Consider the following 9,169-nt stretch of genomic DNA (forward strand, 5'->3'; position numbering starts at 1 on the left):
GGGAACCTGGAGGGCGATAAATGATAAGGATGTTAAGCTTGAAAGGGCTGGTAACTGTGACAGCATGGAATTCAAAGGAGGCGATAGACAGATGGGTAAGGGGAGAAAGAGAGAATGACCACTTGGGAGAGATGAGGATCCCGGTGCCACCACCCCGCTGACCAGAAGCTCTCGGGGTGTGCGAGAACACGTGGGCGGACGAAGAGAGAGCAGTAGGAGTAGCAGTGTTATCTGTGGTGATCCATGTTTCCGTCAGTGCCAAGAAGTCGAGGGACTGGAGGGAGGCATAGGCTGAGATGAACTCTGCCTTGTTGGCCGCAGATCGGCAGTTCCAGAGGCTACCGGAGACCTGGAACTCCACGTGGGTCGTGTGCGCTGGGACCACCAGATTAGGGTGGCCGCGGCCACGCAGTGTGGAGCGTTTGTATGGTCTGTGCAGAGAGGAGAGAACAGGGATAGACAGACACATAGTTGACAGGCTACAGAAGAGGCTACGCAAATGCAAGGAGATTGGAATGACAAGTGGACTACACGTCTCGAATGTTCAGAAAGTTAAGCTTACGTAGCAAGAATCTTATTGACTAAAATGATTAAAATGATACAGTACTGCTGAAGTAGGCTAGCTGGCAGTGGCTGCGTTGTTGACACTACACTAATCAAGTCGTTCCGTTGAGTGTAATAGTTTCTACAGTGCAGCTATTCGGGGCTAGCTGGCTAGCTAGCAGTGTTGATTACGTTACGTTGCGTTAAAAGAACGACAATAGCTGGCTAGCTAACCTAGAAAATCGCTCTAGACTACACAATTATCTTTGATACAAGGACGGCTATGTAGCTAGCTATGTAGCTAGCTACGATCAAGCAAATCAAACCGTTGTGCTGTAATGAAATGAAATGAAAATGTGATACTACCTGTGGAGCGAAGCGGAATGCGACCGGGTTGTTGAGTGGGAAGTTAATTCGGTAGACGTTGGCTAGCTGTTAGCTGTTAGCTGTTAGCTAGCTAGCAGTGTCTCCTACGTTAAGGACGACAAATAGCTGGCTAGCTAACCTCGGTAAATTAAGATAATCACTCTAAGACTACACACTCTAAACTACACAATTATCTTGGATACGAAGACAGCAAAGACAACTATGTAGCTAGCTAACACTACACTAATCAAGTCGTTCAGTTGAGTGTAATAGTTTCTACGGTGCTGCTATACGGTGGACGTTAGCTATGTGGCTAGCTGCTGGGCAGTAGACTACGTTAGGACGACGAAATACGATAATTACACAAATATCTTTGATACAAAGACGGCTATGTAGCTAGCTAAGAAGAAATTGCTAAGATTAGACAAATCAAACCGTTGTACTATAATGAAATGTAATGAAAAGTAATGAAAAGTAATACTACCTGCGGACCGAAGTGCGAATGCGACCGCTCGCTCCAACCCGGAAGTACACCATCATGACATGACCCTCCAGCATGACAATGCCACCAGCCATACTGCTTGTTCTGTGCGTGATTTCCTGCAAGACAGGAATGTCAGTGTTCTGCCATGGCCAGTGAAGAGCCCGGATCTCAATCCCATTGAGCACGTCTGGGACCTGTTGGATCGGAGGGTGAGGGCTACGGCCATTCCCCCCAGAAATATCTGGGAACTTGCAGGTGCCTTGGTGGAAGAGTGGGGTAGCATCTCACAGCAAGAACTGGCAAATCTGGTGCAGTCCATGAGGAGGAGATGCACTGCAGTACTTAATGCAGCTTGTGGCCACACCAGATACTGACTGTTACTTTTGATTTTGACCCCCAATTTGATCAGGGACACATTATTCAATTTCTGTTAGTCACATGTCTGTGGAACATGTCTCAGTTGTTGAATCTAGTTATGTTCATACAAATATGTACACGTTAAGTTTTCTGAAAATAAGTGCAGCAGACAGTGAAAGGACGTGTTTTTGTTGTTGATGAGTTTATATACCACCAGCGTACTCTACAAGATCCTTCCTCAGTAAAATTATTAGTCAGTTGTTACGAATAGCAGATCAGAATCACAATCAATCATTTGTTTTGGCCACATCTCATCTTTATGTCCAAACACAATATTATTTCACCCTTTACTCATGTTGTTAGAGGATTTTCATCAATTCACCCCTCAATTCACTGCACTCTCTCTGGTTCATTCCCTACTTTATAGCTCCATCCAGACAAAGCACACTGAATTCCTGATGCAATCATTGCACACAGCTCATGCAGATCAATGCAGATAGTAGGATAGGATAGTATTCCTATGCCTCCTGACATTGTTCTCATTTTCACTGCCCTGCAGTCTACCATTACTTAGAGGTTTCCTCTCTCACCTCCCATGCTGAGTCCCTTCCATCACAAAGCCCTCTGATACTCAGGGTCAAATGCATAATCATAAATAAATTGTTGCCCTACACAAACATCCCGGCTACGTCCCAAATATCTCTCCTGCTGCCGAAAGTGTACGGAAAAAAAAGTTTACTTCCCTTCACTGATTTGAAAGTAAATTACTGGTATAAGGAATTTGATGAAAGCTTTTAGGTACGTGTACACTTAGGAGAAAGGAGATATTATTGGGACACACCCCTCATCTGATGACTATGTAAAAAGTAGGCTGTCATGGCCGAGTATGATTAGAAATGTAATTATGCTGTCAGGATAATTTTTTACACTTCACACATATAGATTATGCCTAATTAATGATAAATTAGGCCTAATACCTTGACAAGTGTGATCATGCTGTTTACTTTTTCTTTCTTTACCCTCTCTCTCCTCCAGGCTGTCCTTGTACTAAGTGTCCACAAAGATGATGTAATATATTGACAAGATAGCAAGTGACCGCTGAAACAACTGAAGTGCACGTCCTCAATGAGTGAACGCAAGCGAGGTCAAGTGGGACCATTCTAGCCGTGAACAACAGGCACAACTAAGCTGCTTTTCTCAAAATTGCTGGAATACCACATGCATCCATTTATATCAGTACATTTGTAACAGCCAAAACATTACAAAACTTCTATCTGATCAAATAAGCCTCACGTAATTCGACACTCTCTCATAGACCTCCATACAAAATAGGGTTTATCCCATGCGAACAGATTTTGGGCAGAGTAAATTCTCTCACCCCGCCTCTTCCTCTCTGGTGTTCATCAGTGTTCTACAAGCAGAGTGTCAGAGTCTATCTAAAGGATAGCAAAGGATTCAGGCGCAGGACACAGGTAAGAGTAAAAACCACTGTATTTACTCCATCCGAGAACGGAACAAATATCCCGTAATAAAGCAAATTCGGTGGAAGTCTTGACACAGAGGTTGTGGAAATAGGTCATGTCAGGTATGGTGATAAACATTACAGGTTCATGACCTTCAGCAGATCATGATGGTAAACACATAATAAAACTTTTACTCAGTGTACAAAACATCAGGAACACCTTCCTAATATTGAGTTGCACGCCCCTTTTCCCGAAGAACAGCATCAATTCGTCGGGGTATGGACATTACAAGGTGTCGAAAGCATTCCACAGGGATGCATGTTGACTCCAATGCTTCCCACATTTGTGTCAAGTTGGCTGGATGTAGATTGGGTGGTGGACCATTCTTGATACAAACGGGAAACTGTTGAGTGTGAAAAACCCAGCAGCATTGCAGTTCTTGACACACTCAAACCGGTGTGCCTGGCACCAACTACCATACCCTATTCAAGGGCACATCAATATTTTGTCTTCCCCATTCACCCTCTGAATGGCGCAAATAGACAATCCTATTGCCTCAAGGCTTAAACATCCTTCTTTAACACGTCTCCTCCCCTTCATCTACACTGATTGAAGTGGATTTAACAAGTGACATCAATAAGGGATCGTAGCTTTCAGCTAGATTCACCTGGTCAGTCTGTCATAGAAAGAGCAGGTGTTCCGTAATGTTTTGTACACTCAGTGTATATGAATTCTCTCTTCACTGCATCTGCAAAGTAGTGAAGCACTAGCTCTGATGAAAAAATATAGTTTGAACTCTGTACAGTATGTATGTATTGTTCTCTAGACCTACAGGGTTGTTGAACGGTGAAGCTAGATACTGTCTGGGGTGCTGTTTCATTTGAATCATTAAATGGCCCATTTAACATTTCCCAGTGCAGTGTACTCCCCTTGGCTCTGTTCAACCATTTAGAAAGACAATTTCACTGATATTTAAGGTGGCTTCTCTCTCTGGGTCATCTATTGTGATACAATGGAGACCTTTATAGTCCCAAATCCCCTCTCCCTGATGGCTACACAACAGGACAGCAATTATAATGGACTGGATTCACATTCCCAGATTAAGCCTACTCAAATCACATTTTATTCGTCACATGCTTCATAAACAACAGCTGTGGACTAACAGTGAAATGCTAACTTACGGCCTTTCTGTCACACCTTGGCCTTAGTTATCTTTGTTTTCTTTATTATTTTGGTTAGGTCAGGGTGTGACATGGGGGATTTATGTGTTTTGTCTGGTCTAGAGGTTTTGTATGTTTATGGGGTGTTTCTAGTCTAGGTGTTTATGGTTGCCTAGATTGGTTCTCAATTAGAGGCAGGTGTTTATCGTTGTCTCTGATTGGGAACCATATTTAGGCAGCCATGTTCTTTGGGTATTTTGTGGGTAATTGTCTTCTGTCTATGCACCAGATAGGACTGTTTTCGGTTTTTGTAAGTGTTCTCGTCTATATTAAACATGTTGAACACTAACCACGCTGCATTTTGGTCCTCCTCTCCTTCAACGGAAGAAAACCGTTACACATTCCCAACAATGCAGAGAGAAAACGAATAGAGAAATAAAGTAAAACATGTAATAATAGATACACAATGCATGACGATAACTTGGTAATTGAGGTAGATGTGTACATATACCTAGGAATAAAATGACAGATAGTAAACAGTAGCAGCAGCGTATGTGATGAGTTAAAAAGTTAGTACAGGTAGCTATTTGGTTTAATATTTAACTAACTATTTAGCAGTCTTATGGCTTGGGGGTAGAAGCTGTTCAGGTTCCTGTTGGTTCCAGACTTGGTGCATCAGTACTGCTTGCCATGAGAGAAGAGTCTATGACTTGGGTGGCTGGAGTCTTTGACCTTTTTTAGGACCTTCCTCTGACAAATCAAATCAAATTGTATTTGTCACATACACATGGTTAGCAGATGTTAATGCGAGTGTAGCGAAATGCTTGTGCTTCTAGTTCCGACAATTCAGTGATAACCAACAAGTAATCTAACTAACAATTCCAAAACTACTGTCTTATACACAGTGTAAGGGGATAAAGAATATGTACATAAGGATATATGAATGAGTGATGGTACAGAGCAGCATACAGTAGATGGTATCGAGTACAGTATATACATATGAGATGAGTATGTAGACAAAGTAAACAAAGTGGCATAGTTAAAGTGGCTAGTGATACATGTATTACATAAGGATGCAGTTGATGATGTAGAGTACAGTATATACGTATGCATATGAGATGAATAATGTAGGGTAAGTAACATTATATAAGGTAGCATTGTTTAAAGTGGCTAGTGATATATTTACATCATTTCCCATCAATTCCCATTATTAAAGTGGCTGGAGTTGGGTCAGTGTCAATGACAGTGTGTTGGCAGCAGCCACTCAATGTTAGTGGTGGCTGTTTAACAGTCTGATGGCCTTGAGATAGAAGCTGTTTTTCAGTCTCTCGGTCCCAGCTTTGATGCACCTGTACTGACCTCGCCTTCTGGATGATAGCGGGGTGAACAGGCAGTGGTTCGGGTGGTTGATGTCCTTGATGATCTTTATGGCCTTCCTTTAACATCGGGTGGTGTAGGTGTCCTGGAGGGCAGGTAGTTTGCCCCCAGTGATGCGTTGTGCAGACCTCACTACCCTCTGGAGAGCCTTACGGTTGAGGGCGGAGCAGTTGCCGTACCAGGCGGTGATACAGCCCGCCAGGATGCTCTCGATTGTGCATCTGTAGAAGTTTGTGAGTGCTTTTGGTGACAAGCCGAATTTCTTCAGCCTCCTGAGGTTGAAGAGGCGCTGCTGCGCCTTCTTCACGACGCTGTCAGTGTGAGTGGACCAATTCAGTCTGTCTGTGATGTGTATGCCGAGGAACTTAAAACTTGCTACCCTCTCCACTACTGTTCCATCGATGTGGATAGGGGGGTGTTCCCTCTGCTGTTTCCTGAAGTCCACAATCATCTCCTTAGTTTTGTTGACGTTGAGTGTGAGGTTATTTTCCTGACACCACACTCCGAGGGCCCTCACCTCCTCCCTGTAGGCCGTCTCGTCGTTGTTGGTAATCAAGCCTACCACTGTTGTGTCGTCCTCAAACTTGATGATTGAGTTGGAGGCGTGCGTGGCCACGCAGTCGTGGGTGAACAGGGAGTACAGGAGAGGGCTCAGAACGCACCCTTGTGGGGCCCCCGTGTTGAGGATCAGCGGGGAGGAGATGTTGTTGCCTACCCTCACCACCTGGGGGCGGCCGGTCAGGAAGTCCAGTACCCAGTTGCACAGGGCGGGGTCGAGACCCAGGTTCTCGAGCTTGATGACGAGCTTGGAGGGTACTATGGTGTTGAATGCCGAGCTGTAGTCGATGAACAGCATTCTCACATAGGTATTCCTCTTGTCCAGGTGGGTTAGGGCAGTGTGCAGTGTGGTTGAGATTGCATCGTCTGTGGACCTATTTGGGCGGTAAGCAAATTGGAGTGGGTCTAGGGTGTCAGGTAGGGTGGAGGTGATATGGTCCTTGACTAGTCTCTCAAAGCACTTCATGATGACGGAAGTGAGTGCTATGGGGCGGTAGTCGTTTAGCTCAGTTACCTTAGCTTTCTTGGAAACGGGAACAATGGTGGCCCTCTTGAAGCATGTGGGAACAGCAGACTGGTATAGGGATTGATTGAATATGTCCGTAAACACACCGGCCAGCTGGTCTGCGCATGCTCTGAGGGCGCGGCTGGGGATGCCGTCTGGGCCTGCAGCCCTGCGAGGGTTAACACGTTTAAATGTCTTACTCACCTCGGCTGCAGTGTAGGAGAGACCGCATGTTTTCGTTGTAGGCCGTGTCAGTGGCACTGTATTGTCCTCAAAGCGGGCAAAAAGTTATTTAGTCTGCCTGGGAGCAAGACATCCTGGTCCGTGACTGGGCTGGGTTTCTTCTTGTAGTCCGTTATTGACTGTAGACCCTGCCACATGCCTCTTGTGTCTGAGCCATTGAATTGAGATTCCACTTTGTCTCTGTACTGACGCTTAGCTTGTTTAATAGCCTTGCGGAGGGAATAGCTGCACTGTTTGTATTCGGTCATGTTGCCAGACACCTTGCCCTGATTAAAAGCAGTGGTTCGCGCTTTCAGTTTTATTTTTTTATTTTTTATTTCACCTTTATTTAACCAGGTAGGCTAGTTGAGAACAAGTTCTCATTTGCAACTGCGACCTGGCCAAGATAAAGCATAGCAGTGTGAACAGACAACACAGAGTTACACATGGAGTAAACAATTAGCAAGTCAATAACACAGTAGAAAAAAATGGGCAGTCTATATACAATGTGTGCAAAAGGCATGAGGAGGTAGGCGAATAATACAATTTTGCAGATTAACACTGGAGTGATAAATGATCAGATGGGCATGTACAGGTAGAGATATTGGTGTGCAAAAGAGCAGAAAAGTAAATAAATAAAAATAGTATAAAAACAGTATGGGAATGAGGTAGGTGAAAAAGGGTGAGCTATTTACCTATAGACTATGTACAGCTGCAGCGATCGGTTAGCTGCTCGGATAGCTGATGTTTGAAGTTGGTGAGGGAGATAAAAGTCTCCAACTTCAGCGATTTTTGCAATTCGTTCCAGTCACAGGCAGCAGAGTACTGGAACGAAAGGCGGCCAAATGAGGTGTTGGCTTTAGGGATGATCAGTGAGATACACCTGCTGGAGCGCGTGCTACGGATGGGTGTTGCCATCGTGACCAGTGAACTGAGATAAGGCGGAGCCTTACCTAGCATGGACTTGTAGATGACCTGGAGCCAGTGGGTCTGGCGACGAATATGTAGTGAGGGCCAGCCGACTAGAGCATACAAGTCGCAGTGGTGGGTGGTATAAGGTGCTTTAGTGACAAAACGGATGGCACTGTGATAAACTGCATCCAGTTTGCTGAGTAGAGTGTTGGAAGCCATTTTGTAGATGACATCGCCGAAGTCGAGGATCGGTAGGATAGTCAGTTTTACTAGGGTAAGCTTGGCAGCGTGAGTGAAGGAGGCTTTGTTGCGGAATAGAAAGCAGACTCTGGATTTGATTTTTGATTGGAGATGTTTGATGTGAGTCTGGAAGGAGAGTTTGCAGTCTAGCCAGACACCTAGGTACTTATAGATGTCCACATATTCAAGGTTGGAACCATCCAGGGTGGTGATGCTAGTCGGGCATGCGGGTGCAGGCAGCGATCGGTTGAAAAGCATGCATTTGGTTTTACTCGCGTTTAAGAGCAGTTGGAGGCCACGGAAGGAGTGCTGTATGGCATTGAAGCTCGTTTGGAGGTTTGATAGCACAGTGTCCAATGACGGGCCGAAAGTATATAGAATGGTGTCGTCTGCGTAGAGGTGGATCAGGGAATCGCCCGCAGCAAGAGCAACATCATTGATATATACAGAGAAAAGAGTCGGCCCGAGAATTGAACCCTGTGGCACCCCCATAGAGACTGCCAGAGGACCGGACAGCATGCCCTCTGATTTGACACACTGAACTCTGTCTGCAAAGTAATTGGTGAACCAGGCAAGGCAGTCATCCGAAAAACCGAGGCTGTTGAGTCTGCCGATAAGAATTTGGTGATTGACAGAGTCGAAAGCCTTGGCGAGGTCGATGAAGACGGCTGCACAGTACTGTCTTTTATCGATGGCGGTTATGATATCATTTAGTACCTTGAGTGTGGCTGAGGTGCACCCGTGACCGGCTCGGAAACCAGATTGCACAGCGGAGAAGGTACGGTGGGATTCGAGATGGTCAGTGACCTGTTTGTTGACTTGGCTTTCGAAGAGCTTAGATAGGCAGGGCAGGATGGATATAGGTCTATAGCAGTTTGGGTCCAGGGTGTCTCCCCTTTGAAGAGGGGGATGACTGCGGCAGCTTTCAATCCTTGGGGATCTCAGACGATATGAAAGAGAGGTTGAACAGGCTGGTAATAGG

The sequence above is a fragment of the Oncorhynchus keta genome, chromosome 7, assembly GCF_023373465.1.
Source record: "Oncorhynchus keta strain PuntledgeMale-10-30-2019 chromosome 7, Oket_V2, whole genome shotgun sequence".
Classification (NCBI taxonomy): domain Eukaryota; kingdom Metazoa; phylum Chordata; class Actinopteri; order Salmoniformes; family Salmonidae; genus Oncorhynchus; species Oncorhynchus keta.